The sequence below is a fragment of the Corvus kubaryi genome, unplaced genomic scaffold (assembly GCF_017639235.1).
Source record: "Corvus kubaryi isolate FWS band 111438036 unplaced genomic scaffold, C.kubaryi_AGA036_p1.0 37391, whole genome shotgun sequence".
Classification (NCBI taxonomy): domain Eukaryota; kingdom Metazoa; phylum Chordata; class Aves; order Passeriformes; family Corvidae; genus Corvus; species Corvus kubaryi.
Window position 1 is genome coordinate 591,254 of NW_024581130.1, and position 14,209 is coordinate 605,462.

Genomic DNA, 14,209 nt, shown 5'->3' on the forward strand with positions numbered 1-14,209 from the left:
CTTTAAAGAACTGTTCCAAACGAAACAATTCTGTGATAACTTAAAGTGTCAGGATAATAAAATCATTTTTGGCAGATTATTTCTGCCAGGTGTTTTTGATATAAGTGTTTGATAATTCTGAAGGCATAATCTCCACATTTCAAGTTGGTAGGTAGCCTCACTCAAGGATTTCCATAACAAGGCCAATCATAGCTTAAGAAGCAAATGTAAATCAATCACACTAACAACCAAGTAATCAAACAACTCAGCTCCTCATCTGTTGTGAAGAAAGTTTGTAGAGCTCTTGCAAAAACTCTAAGCTTACTGTTCCAAGACTGTTTTTCAGTTCAGTACTGTTTCTTTCTTTGAGCAAGCTCTACAGCCAAAAGTATAAAAAAAAAAAGAAGCCAAAAATCTGTCCCAGGTCGAGCCAACTCTATCATGGTATTTCCTATTATAAACAAACCTTTGGAATCACAAATCAAAACTTAGTATCTATATTGTTCTTTTTCTCCCCAAGTTAACTTTGTTCTCATCCTCCAAACTCACTTTATCCAATTATCTTTGAGGGATAGTTTCCTTTATATATACACAAACCATCATTGCAGTGATTGATAATATAAATAAGCTGTAAGCACACATTCCAGCTAGGCTTGTACTGATGTCCATTTGCTTGTAGCATTGTGTCAGGGACATTTCTGACCAAACCTAACAATTAATTAAAATACCACTCAACTACACAGAGGGAGGATGCCTGACACACCCAAGGGAAATGAAGAGTCTCTGTCACACTTGCTCCTCCTTTTGGACTGGCATAGTTTTTGAAAGTAAGCCTAGTATGAGACCTGAGCTTAGATTAATACATCTTTTAACAGGACTCTGTCACACAAAGTATTTCCATAGTCATTCTTTTTTATTATTCTATACTTATATTTTTTTCAGAAAAGATGATTCAGTTCTTTTCCTTGTCTTGCTAAAGCATCCTGCTTCCTTTTGGGGTAGGCATAAAAAACAACAATCTCTTACTGTGTGGTGTTCTTGCTCTTCCTTACAAGCTTGAAGAGGAATCATTAGATAATAATTTTACAGGTAACCAATGACCATATTTGTGCTTTCTCAGCTAGGCCAGAAATCATTCAGCACCTCAAGTTTTCCAGTCCAGCAAAATCTGTATCAGAACTGTCCAGCTCAGCCTCTACATCTATAGACTGAATTAATGTGCAGAGGTATATTTCAGTGCTCTTCCAAGTACAAGTTTTCACAAGACTCTCATGTGCCATTTTTCTTCCGCTGTGTACTCATGCAGGATTCTTTGGTTCTTCCAATTACTACTTCTTTAGGAGGAAACTTTCTGTGTCATCTGACATCGCAGACTATGACTACCAGAAGGTCTATTATTGAGAGACATTTCCTAACCCTTTCCTATATTATTTTCATCTGCAAAACTCAGACTTCTTAGTAAGGGCCAAAAAGCCCATAACAACACCAGGGTTTATCTAAACTTATAAAGAGAGGATTCAACTTATCCCAAGATAAAAGCAGTTCACCCAGTTATTAAGATGTCTCTCTTCATTTGTTCCCTTTTTGATTCCTTCTGTTGTACTTCCATCAGATAGTCCCATAAACAAAGTTCATTATTATTTTATTATTAGTTTTCTAAGATACTTTGAAGTCTTTATTTAATGGAAAAAATAAATCTTGAACAGAGAAGCAAGCTATTTAAAACAGGCTGTGCCACTATCAGTTTCCTATGCTCTCCTGAATTTTCACTTAAAGGAAGAATAAGGAAAAAAATCTAAATAAAATAGGAAAATATTTTCCTTCTGCTTTTTCCCCCAATAGAAGGCTCAAAGACTTCATACCATGCAACAGAACACATGGCACTTCTACAGATCTTAACTAAAGCACCTACAGTGAAAACAACTACTTTCTGCAGAGGATCTTTTAGAGGTAAAAGGGCTCTTCAGACAGGGCCTCTGAACAGGCTGTTGGTAGGTTCCTCTTCATGAAGAACTCCAACATGCAGTTGTACCCCCCATTCTCTAAGGAAGATAATGCTTCCCTTAACTTCCATTTGATGGGCCAAAGCTCAGCACCAAAATTAAGCTTTCCAGACTGCAAAAGTCCCCCATAGTAGGAGCATGAGTTCATATAGAGCTGGTAGGTCCACAGTTGGGAATGTGGGTGAGGGCCCCAAGCAGGGCTGGTTAGAGCCATTAGGGCCTACTCAAGACCCTATTATAGAGTAAATAGTAAGAAAAGTGAGAATATGGCCAGATTCAGAAATAATAGTAATAAAAACAAACAAAAACCCCGATATTTTTCACTTTGCATGAATTTTAAGAGAACTGCTTGAAGAAGATTCCTTGGTAAGGTACCATGCTTTGGGAACTATTAAGTGAAGTTCTGAAGGCTGTCCTTTAATGATACGAGTTATTTGAATAATGAAAGCTTGTAGAAAAAGAAAAGCACCCAGAAAAATGCAGTCATTATAAAATAAACTACTAACAACACAGAGTGTATATCTCCACCTGTTTTGGTATGCTGTTCTTTAAATTATTCAGCCAGTAGCCACAGACACATCTTCATGTGGGCTAGGAAATATGCTTCACGAAGATTTCCAGAAGACCAAAGTCTTTTTCCACCACATCAAAAAGCCATGCAAAAAAGTATGCTGAAATAGAAAAGAAACTCCAAGTACTTGCACAGACTTCTTTACTTGTTCAGTTCATATTTGTTCATGGTAGCTTTTGACAAAAAACAGGACACAGTTCACTGGATATTTTTTTCAACTATGATCCAAATAATATGATTTTATTTAATTCTTTCCCCACATGATGAACTTATCACACAAAAGTTTTCAGAAGAGAAAACACTCCAGCCTTTTGAAAATAGAAAGGGGAACCAACCGCCAAACTAAGAAGCAAAGATGATGATAAGTGCAATCTGACCTCATCCTGGCAGCAATGTTGGTTGATCAAAGCAAGTTAGACATGAAAATCTAACACATGAGATTTGCCAGTAATTTCAACTCCACCTTTGTCAGTGGTGAGTGAGTCAATGTCCAGCAAATCCATTTCCATACCAGCAGGACTGAAATAACCTTTACATGACTGATAGACTGCTTCTGAAAGGACCACTGATTTTGATCCCTCGAGCACTTCAGAGGGCAGTGTTAGTCCAGTACCTTGAAGAACATAAATTTATAAACAAATACAAGATCAGATCACAACATGCCGTATACTAGACTGTTTGGGTTTTTTTTACAGCACATTCATGTTATCCAGTAAATAAGCATTTGGAATGTAATAATTTAAGTGTAGGAAGGGGAAAAAAGGCACAAATAGTAACAATCACCAGGGCCATTAATCTCCTCAAAGCTACCTGCCAGATCTTGGCAGTAGAGGCAATAGACTAGTTTTTTTGGAAACGACACAAATACAGTACTGTGGTTGATTACTTGTCCAGATACATTGGTTTGGCTCTACTTATATGACGTAAGTGGCACACATTGTACAGAAAGTAAGAAAATACTTGAAAAACATGAAGTCTTCATGTCAGACAACGGACCTTTAAAACAATCAAAGTTTTCATAGAGCTGTTACTTTCAACATCGTTGGCATAGTTTATTTTGCCCCCAGAGCAATGGGACTAAAAAGGTAGAGATGAGAAGAGCCCAAACTAGTACATATTAAAAGAAAAACAAAACCCACAAACCATCTGCAAAAATTAATGGGATGATATAAAAAAGTCTAGCCAGTCAACAGCCGTTGCACCTGGATCTGCTCCTGCACAATTTCTGATGGTAAGAAGATTAAAGATGATTCTATCCATGGCACCCAGATAGCCTTAAACTAAATGTTCCAGCTGAAAGGAATGCTGAACATGAGAAGATGAAATAAAAATCCATCAACAACAAATGTCAGTGGTTGGCACACAGCAAAACCACTGCCTGACCTGCGATCGGGGACTGGAGCTCTCAGACATGTGGAGCTTTTCAGAATGTAGCAAATATTCCCAGCCTCCCTTTAGTGATGATTCAGAAGGATTTCTTTGGAGGATTTGGGCTCATCTGCAGAATTTTCCAGTTCAACAATGAGAGAATCAAGGACCTGTTTGCATTCTCTAATGAAATGTAAACTACTTAGGAGGCTTCCCACAAGACCCCATCAGAAGCCAGAACAGTCTTCCCCATGAAGTGATCTTAAAACCTCTCTCTATGGATATGGTCCATAGGCATGTGTGTTTGTGCTTTAGAAATGTTGATTTATCATTTTAAGTTTTAATACAGTTGCCAGACAGAACCATGATATAGCATAAGGTTAAGATAATGAACAGGGCAATTTCAAGAAAGAGCTTTTCCTAGCAGCAGCATAAGCCACGTTCTTCTTTAAAACAGGGCAACACCAAATATTTCATTTTGTACGAGATCACCCATATCAAAAGATTACCCTTTTCTAAAACACAATACTACTTTTCATGTTGGGAAAGGTTTATGTTAAACTCTAACAACTTGGAGCAGTTATTTGATGCAGTTGATGCAGTACCTTGTACTGCAAGGATCTTATTTTTCCCTCTGGTGACAGAGGCTTTCCTTAGTTTGGAACTGCCAGACACAGTTACTTCTGGAATTGAATATACAGTCCAATCCCAGAGTACAGATATCCCATATCTGTAATTTTATACAACAAAGTAATCTTACTTTAAATCTAGACTCTTCAAAGCCCTAAAAGAAAGGAACACCCTAGCACATCTTATATGCAGATATGGAGGCTGTATGGTTTATTCTCTTCCTTCCAGTCTTCTTCTTGCAAGATGTTTTTCTCACCATCAAGCAAATTATTTCAGCCAATATCAAACTACACTAATACCAAAACCACAAAAAGGAAAAAAAAAATACTGTCCCCACCAGGGACAGTTAGAAGAAGAGCTGGCTATCCTGAATCCTATGGTGGGTTTACCCCAAAGAACCTATGCTTCCTCAGTAATTTTGAAAATCTGCTCTTGAAGGATAAGAGGAAGAATTTGCTGGAGTGACAAAATGCAGAAAAAAAAGTACTACTTCAGATGGACTCGATAAAGCAGCTCCAAACTGATAATATCCTGAAGTAAAACCTTTGCCGCTGACTCCAGCAGAGATCAGATCTCCTCTGTAACTTTGTTCTGTTTGGTGGATTTGGATTCACTTGAAAATATAACATATGGTTGGGATCTACATGATACACATTGACATAGTACCAGTATTTCCAGTTCAGGAGATTTTTGGCCATGACAGGTGCCCCTGAACGGAGTGCAACTACTGTAAACATCCAAATCTTGACAAAATTCATCGTTTCATAGCTGCAGAAAAAACTGGGTCTGAGTGTGATCATCCTAGTCTCCCTTTCATGGTCTCCCAAAGGAATAGGGAACTGGCACGAGAATGAGGGGGAAAAGCTCCAGGGCATCTTTCCAGCTGTAGCTGGACATGCCACTTTTCTCCTGCAGAGCCATGTGTGGGCATACGAATCTCCACACTCCGAACTTTGGAGTCTGCAGAGGCACCAGAGGAGCCCGAGTCACACTTTCAAGACAAGGAGTTCACTCAAAGGCACTGAAAAACCAAAAAGGACGTTGCAGACAAAGTGCGAAACTCCTTCCCAGCCTCCTCAAAATAGATTTGTGTATCCTTTCACTGAGATTCTGTCTTGTTACTTCAGTTCTTCCATAACATTATTTATCAGAGTCTCATCATTTTAACACGGTAAATTTGCCTGCCAACCAGGAGGAACTGAAATTCATGAACTTCCCAGGCCCAGGTTCAGAACTGAAGTACATATTGTTTCTTCCTGCAGTTAGACACACACAGCTGCTCCTGTGTCAGCCAAAGCAGTGCTCAGACATCCAAAAGTCTGAGAGTTTATTTTTATCAGTCAGCAGTCCAACAGAGGGTTTACACAGATTGGTTAGAATCCTACTTTTATGTGTATATTTTATTTATCTATCTGTCTATAAAAGAATATTTATATACATATATATTTATGATACATGCATCTCTTAAAGCAAAGTCAAACCTATCATCAGCTGAATATTTAATGCAGATGCATTACTTGCCTAGAAGAGAATCTGCACGAGGGAGTCCTGGTATACCAGCAAAGTGCATTTTGTACTTCGGTGCAAGATTATCTCACCTCCATTTCCCCTAAAAATCTTGGTAGAAGAGGAAATTAAGGGAGACAAACTGAACTGTGATGCTTAGGGAGTCCCTTGATTCTGCCTGTCACAGTTTTAAGCCTGCTCGGGGCCTCAGGGGAGTCTGGCTGTTCTTACTCCTCCTCTGCCAACCAGACAGTAACGGCCCAGTGCTTTTATTCATTACCCTGAATGTAATGCACTAAATTTAACAAGTAACACACTCAGCGGGAATTTATTGGCCTTTTGCAGCATGATTGCAAGGTAGGATATGGATATGGGTTCCAATTACTGCTGACATCCAGATAAGAGGAACAAAGCCTATATATGATTGTTATTAATCAAAGGTGATATCTGGTATTACAAAGAAAAGGAAAACAAACCAAGAATAATTTAAAAATACTTAACTAAGTACTTTTTTCCTATCAAAATGTCAGTTGTTGAAAATAAAATTATGCTGGCATTTTCTAGCTAAGAATAATAAGCATAATATACAAAAATGGTCAGAAAGAAAATGTAAATAACAACTGCTATTGATTATAAAATGACATGCAGAAAATTCACATCCCATGAGATGTAATATGCTGTGTGAAGCCTAAAAAAGAAATATGCCTAGGTTCACAGCTATAGAAGTATTAATAATCACTAAACAAAATGAAAATTCTGTGTAATATATTCCAGGGAGCTGAGATTCATATTCATCTGACAGTATTAAAAGATGGGATAGGAAGAAATTAATTTTTCTTGTTCACATCTGGAGTTTAAATAGGTACAATATGAATGGGCAAAGAACAAGTCAAAGACCACTGCATCAAAATTACAGAAACCAACAGATGTGAAACACATGTGTATCTCTCCCAAACCTCTCCCAGGTGTGCACAGAATCAAACCACTGAGTCATATGGGATTGCTTTCATTTCATAACACTGCAACCCAGAGCATGTTAAATACTACGGTCATTCAGAGCAGCGAGAGGCAAAGGATTTGGATTCATAGTGTTTAGAATTGCCACTCAGCTTGGACCTAGAAGATGAAAGTCCTTTCCGAGTTGTCTAAACTGTTAAGGTCAGTAGAGTGGGACAAGAGAGCTTATGAAGTTTTTTACTACTATTTCCAGTATTCAGGCTGAGCACATCTGAACCATAAGCAGGATGAATTAATTTTCAAAACCAGAGGGTTAAAAAGAATTAAAATTTCTGAAAGACACAACAGTAAAATTTGCTTGAAATCCAGTGAGTCTGCTATTCACTGATAGGCTGCCTTATATGCCTATAACTTATGTATTACTTAAAAAATGAATCAGAAAATGGGAAAATTATGTTACAAATACCACAGTGGTCCTTCCTGGATCTATCCTAGACTCTTTCCTGCTTCTTGAGAACATTTTTATTTCCCAGTTCCTTCAGTGTTTGTAAAAGGCAATGTATGTGCCCACTGGGACCAGAACTGACACAGTAGCTGTCTCAAACAAACCATCACAAACTTCTCAGTGAGGCTTCCAGAAAGGAATGTAATGCAATGACCTGCAGAACAAGCTTGAAAGAACTTTGACAATTCTCCAGTCTTTAACTAAAGATTTTTTTCTGCAAGACATCACTGTCACACCCTCTACATAAGGCATGGCATATGCATGAGACTTACAGCACATATAACTGGGGTTAGCCTGCCTTTCATGGATGCTGCCTCTCACCTGTGAGAAGAAAGAGACCAGTTTTTGCTGATATTGAGGATTACATTTTCATCTCGCTTGTGCGGAAAAGTGCCATAAGCAGTGATCATGCCCTACACACACAAGATATATAAAATACAAGCTATAAAGATTTACACATTTCATCATATAAAGAGGGGAGACAATTTTAACAAAGGCCCTTAGTGAAATAGAAAAGCAATCATGTTTTCTCACTGCTTTTTGCTACTTTACCGGTATATGAAAGTGTTTTCAGTGTGGGTACAGCAGGAAGGAGAAGAGAATAAATAGGAATAATATATTTTTGGAAAAAAAAGTATTTTAAACATATCTTATATACATTATATACTGTATATTATCTATCACATGGCATTTGCTATGTATATATGAATGACGGATTGTATGAGAGTATAAAATCATTTTAGCTGAATTTGATGCTGCAAGGTTTCACTGATAAATATTTGATTACAAATATACGTGATTTCAAACTGGGGGACAGTCAGCTTGGTGATGCAGCCTCGGATGTCGAACAGATCTTTTATTTTTATTAATAGCTCTAGCATTTTCTTGCAATAAATGAAGTTTGTCACTGAGGCTGAAACGGAAACAGCTAAAATTTTGATTCATCAGAGCATGCAGCTATGTTTATAAATTTCAGCTTGAGATTAGTGCTCACCAGGGCTTTGTAAATAAGGACTTTACTAAGCAATGACTTAGTAAATACACCATTTCCCCAACATTGACTGCAGATTACTGCAGCAACTACATATTACTTCTGTAGTCCTCTAGCTAAAATGCATGCTAGTGTTTTACAGTCCTTGCTCACAGTAAAATAAATGCACAGAAGGCAAGTTTCTGTGATTGTCTACACACTGTTTTGCAAAGGACATGAAACTAATGTTGTTTCCTCATATTGTAGCTAGAACCTTATATGAGTAAAAGCCCCATGGGTGGCAACAAATGTTGAAACTTCAGTCTTTTGTTCTCAAATGTTAATGACAAAAATCCAACAACATTTTCTGAAAAAGATTACAATTTAAAATTGTAATGGTGCATTTGTCTCAAGAGAATTTGTATTCTGCCTGCAAACCAATCAAGATATGGTAAAAGGATTTAGAGAGAAATCACAGCTGAATGCGTAAAATCCTGGGAACAAAGAATGGTACCTGCATGCAGGAGACAGCTGGCAATACCCATCCGTGGACAGATAATGCAATTCTCTTTATTCTTCCAAATAAAAAACCTTCTAAATTCTGGTAGTTTCTGCTATATGTGACAGTTTTTGTTCACAGCGCACTGTCAAGGAAGTTACTATGTCCTCCATATTTTTGCTAGCCCATAACATGGATGTGTATTAGATCCAGACTCTTCTGATTGGAATAAAAATCACCGAAATGTGGATCAGGTTGATAACTCTAATGTAAAATATTATCTTCTCCTTCCCCCCCCATGCCTCCCCCCCCCGAATTTCTCACAATGCATTTAACACACTAATCCTTAAGAATCATTTAAGCAATAAGAGTAGGAGAAGGCATCACATTGGAAGGGAATAATTTCATGCCTCAGATGTGTTGTGAAGCATGAGGATGAAGAATAAGTGACTTCAGTCACCTGAGAAGTGCAGTGATTCCCAGAAATGCACTGCCTAAAGTATCTTATTCCTATTATTGCATGGAAATTATTTTAGAAAAGGTCACACCCATGGAGCTAGTAAGAATGATTAGATTTGAGTGATCAAGGTGGCAACCATACAGCTTGTAATTCACTTTTTAATAAATAAGTAAGTTCTCCCATCATGCCTTTAAATATAAAGTGTACATTTTAAAAATTGAAAAGGACCTCCTTGCTCAGGTGAAGTTCCACCCTGGCCAAGGTCTGCCACAGCAGCTGGGAGAACTCAGTGTTTGAGCCACTGTACCCACATCAGGAGACTTTCATGGTGATGTTTGTCCAAACCCAAAACAAGCATCAGCATTGGGAAGCCCCCGTTTTCCCTTCCTCTGAGTGATTCCTCTGCCACAGTCTTCCAGGATTTAGGAAGGCCAAAGAAGTAAACGTATGTTCTGCACCACTGTACAGGCAAGAGACACCAGTGCTCTCTGGGTCAAACATCTGTTTGGGTTAGGAATGGGTACTTCAAATTTTATTATTAGTTTTATTAGTTATCACCATTTTGCTTCTTTTACAGTGAAAAATTACTTCTATTCTTCAGAGTTGAAAAAAATGGTGTCTTCTTTGTGCCGATTTCATTTTTAATAAAAAAGAGGTTTCAGAAAACCTGTAAAAATGAAAAATTAAAAAAAATCATTTTTCATTACACAGATAACAAGCTACAGTTCTGCTTGCTGAGGCATCATCTCATGGGTCCTACTAGGCAAATTATCAAATATTGAATGGAAACAACACTTTGGTTTTGGAAAAAAACATCTTTCTTTTGAATTGAGCTGTAGCCAATTTTTAAAGTTATATCATTAATCTAAAGTTTCATCTTTAAAGATCACACTCCTCTCATTCTTGGTATATGTTGTAATTTGACAATACTGTAAGATATATTCTTCCTTATTTATGTCATTTTATGTTTCTTTAAGTCCGTGATACTATTTTTTATGACACAATTTTTTTTAATTTGCCTGATAACCTCAGTAAAAAAAAAAAAGAAAAAAAAAGTTAAAAATTTAAAGAGCCAGAGGAAAAGAAAAGGCATTTCAGATTTTAAACCAGAATATTTTTTATTCCTGTTAGTCTGTTATAGCTCTGAGGAACTGATCAGAGTATCCGAAGCACTTTTGACTTTGCTGCCACAATGAAATATTTAAATTAAGGGACTTATTTTTGCTCCCCTGTTCAAGTACCTCATAAGGGTAAAATGTGATGAGAAATCAAAAGGCACACTTGAGGAGGTATTCTCACAGCTTACTCAAGGTACATAACTCCGACATGATTCCACATAATGAAGTTTAGCAGCCAACATACACCACAGAGGCAATAATGTGTCAGAGGATAGTAAAGAACATTATTTAGTTCTAAACAGCAAAGAAAGTCTTATATTCAAGATAAATTTACAGGGCATTTACTGATTGCTAGAATGCAAGAAATGCTGTAATTTCCTCTTTCTAGCCTGAACTTCTACTGTTCCATTTTTAGCAATTGTTCTGGCAATAAAGGGAAGTGAGTGTATTGGTCTCAGCACCTGAGAGCAGGAGAGATCCTGCAAGCGTTTGTCTTTCACATTAGAGAGGATCAGCTGTGGAAGGACTTTGGGGACTCAGAAGGACTTGACAGCTTTGCATCCTTGGGAAGAGACTAATTTGCTGCCAGTTGTGGTAAACAGTATATACTGGGCTGGGTAGTGGGTTTAATTACCTACAATAATGGTTCCCAGTATAAGCACTCAAACTGCTAATCATGAAATAATTTTCTCTTAGTCATCATCTTCCCCCTGCCCCTCCCTGCTTTCCTTGTGATCTGGTTTACATGCCCTCATTTGCAAATATTGTTGGGACGATGTCAGGTTGCTTCAGGCCAAACAATGAGATTTCTCATCTATTTTTATAAAACTTAATCCCACTGGCAATATTGGCTTGATTTCTCTAGTGGTTCCAATGAAAACAGTGTTTCATTTGGCTTTAAAACTTTGATCACAGATGAAACATTACAGGACTATGCCAGGCTATGAGGGCCAGACATCAAAACCAGCTCTAAACAAAAACTGAAACTATGTAGTCTGTATTTTCATTATAAAATCTGAAAAAAAAAAAAAAAATGGTAGGGGGATGGGAATAACCCTAAAAAGCCCATAAAAGTTTTTTATATAAAGAAATAAATCTATTAAATAGCAATATGCCACTGCTATATTGTAACATGCTGCTGATATGGTATCAACCAGAGCTGTGGGGTCTCAGATGGGGCAATGTTTATTAACACCCAGCAGCTGAATAGTTTATCAGCCACCCAGCACGCAGAGTTTCACACCGCTCGTCTGTAATTCAAGGGGGACCTTCCCCTCCAGCTCACTCCCACTCTGAGTTTAACTCCACAGCAAAACTTTTATGCTATCATTGCAAGGATGTCTAATCCACACTAAATACGCTAACCAAGGAATACCTCCAGGGCCTTTTTGGATGGTTTTGGTTATACATATATGCTAAATCTGCAGCTTTCTGCATTATCCTCAGTAGGAAGTCGCCATCTCTGGTTCATGAAATGCCATTTTCTTTGTCTGGTATAATAGGCAGGTTTCAAACATTATCAACAAACGCAGGCTGGCAGATTAGCTCAGAAGGACACGTTCCATAGCGGCAAGACGGATGCGCCTTCTACACTTTGACCTTCTAATCAAGAGACCTTGGCACAAATAATTTGGTGGGGAAAGGGGAGGGAAGCTGAGAAGAAGTGTCCACCCTGCCATAGAATGCACAGAGCTGTATGCAAGAGCCCTGTGATGGATAGTGGTGCAAGTCCATCAATTTTTACAGCCAGCCTCTTTTTTTTTTAATGGCGAGATTCCGCAGAAAGAATAGTGCCAATAGGAACCACAGGTGGGATGAGTCCCAGCAGCACTATGGTGTGCACTGCCAGATGCCAAGAATCTGCAGCCTCTGAAAAATAGAAACACAAATCCTGCATCAATAGTCCTGTGCTTCTCTGGAACACCCTCTGGGATCTGCCAGCTTTGGGAGAGAAACCTCCCTTGCTCTTTTAAAGGTATGAAAAACCCATGGACAAATTAAGTAAATAACTGTTATTGAAATTTCATTGATTATCCCTTCCATCAGTAACATTAATTGTGAGTTTTTCATAGAAAGAAGAGGGGTTTATGTCCTGGCTTGAAATCACTAAAATTGCACGACCATGTTACACTGCATATAAATCTTGGGGAAAAGCACATTTGAAAACTGGACTGAAGAAAATGGTGGATCTTCCTCCTTCTCCAGCCTGATTTTGTTCACTCAAAGGTCCATATGGTGAGGTGCTGCTCTGCCTGCACCTACCCCAGGGCCAGGGTGCTGGGCCCTGATATGTTTTGGTGGCAGATGCCCAGTGCCTCCAGGTTGGACCCCCCTTCCTCCTGAGGAGAAAAGGAAAATCAGGGAGGCATCTACAGAAACAATATATCAGTTCCTCGTAGCTTTGCTCCCTTGCTGCAGGTACCTAAGATGGGGCACTGTGTGCTAAAACCAGACCTCTTGTAAATATTTCATATTCCTGAGACAAGCAAAGAAGGCCTGTCACCACCCTGTGCGTTTCTATTATTTAAAGGGTCACTAATCAAGCAGTGAACTTACCTTTCCGACAAATCTCCATACCAGACAATCAATATTCATCTGGTGCTAGCGGTACCCTTTCCCCGCCCGCCCAGCACAGGGGTGCAAGCCGGACTGTCCTCCTCCTCCCTGGGGATTAACACAGCCTGGGCAACGAGCCCTGAGGACTCAGGAGGGTGTGCTGTGTCCAGCACCCCCAGGAAAAGGTTTGGAATTGTCACCAGCTGCCGCAGCGGGTACAGTAGTGGCGGGACTAGGAAGGGTTAAAGTTTTGTCTGTGACACTGAAATTGAGGCCAGCTGTAGGTCATATTCATGTCCCAGTCACAGGAAAATGAACCTGTGAGACAGAACCTAATTATCTGCTAAACCAAAAGCCAGTCTCAGTTCAATAACTTACGACAGAGCTGGCAGCCAGATATAGTGTTGTCATGGTAACGCCGAAAAAAAATGCACTGCAGTAGAGAACAAGAAGGAAAAGAAGGAGACTGTAACCCTAAATATGCTGTAGCCGTTTGATCTTGGACAAGTGGATATGTCTAAAGAGCCAGATTGCTACAACTGTCAATCCACTTTAATATCCTCTATAATTACTGAAATGAAAAATGCAATTACAGTGTGCTCTGAGCTAAAAACCAGGAGTAACTGGCTAACTGGGAATTAATTTTAGAGGGAACAATATCGGTTTCTTTCCCCTCTCAACACTCATGGACTGAGAAGTATGTGGGGGCTGGAGAGCATAGACGCCTGCTTTCTGGTAGTCCAAAATCACTGCATGCCAATCAAACCCTTGCTTTTCCCTATCACCTTCCCCTCCTCCCTCTTCCATCCACAATCCATTACAGACAAGGGAAAAGTTCAGTAGAGCAAAGCATAGAGATCTCGCTTTGTGGACTGCAATGTCTGAACTATGTGAAGTTACAGGCAGCTTGAGTTTAGAGCTCACAGAAAAACGTCCTGAGCGTGGCCCCTTATATGAGACACACAATAAGTAAGAGCACACCACAATGGACCCATGCTCCTGGAAGCCAGGGGTCAAGGGATCCCATCCTCCCAGCATGCTCCTATTGGGAGCTGAGCATAGCATCCTCAAGCGGAGCTGGTGCTGG

The 14,209-nt window shown here is 39.0% G+C and overlaps 1 long non-coding RNA gene across 1 annotated transcript; it reads right to left on the bottom strand.

Moving 5' to 3' along the window:
* Positions 1-9,588: 9,588 nt before the first annotated feature.
* On the bottom strand, positions 9,589-13,909 carry LOC121669246. Its single transcript, XR_006017673.1, has 2 exons — positions 13,123-13,909; positions 9,589-10,115 (listed from the first exon to the last, which is right to left on the bottom strand). It is a non-coding gene; the product is annotated as an uncharacterized LOC121669246 (long non-coding RNA).
* Positions 13,910-14,209: the final 300 nt, after the last annotated feature.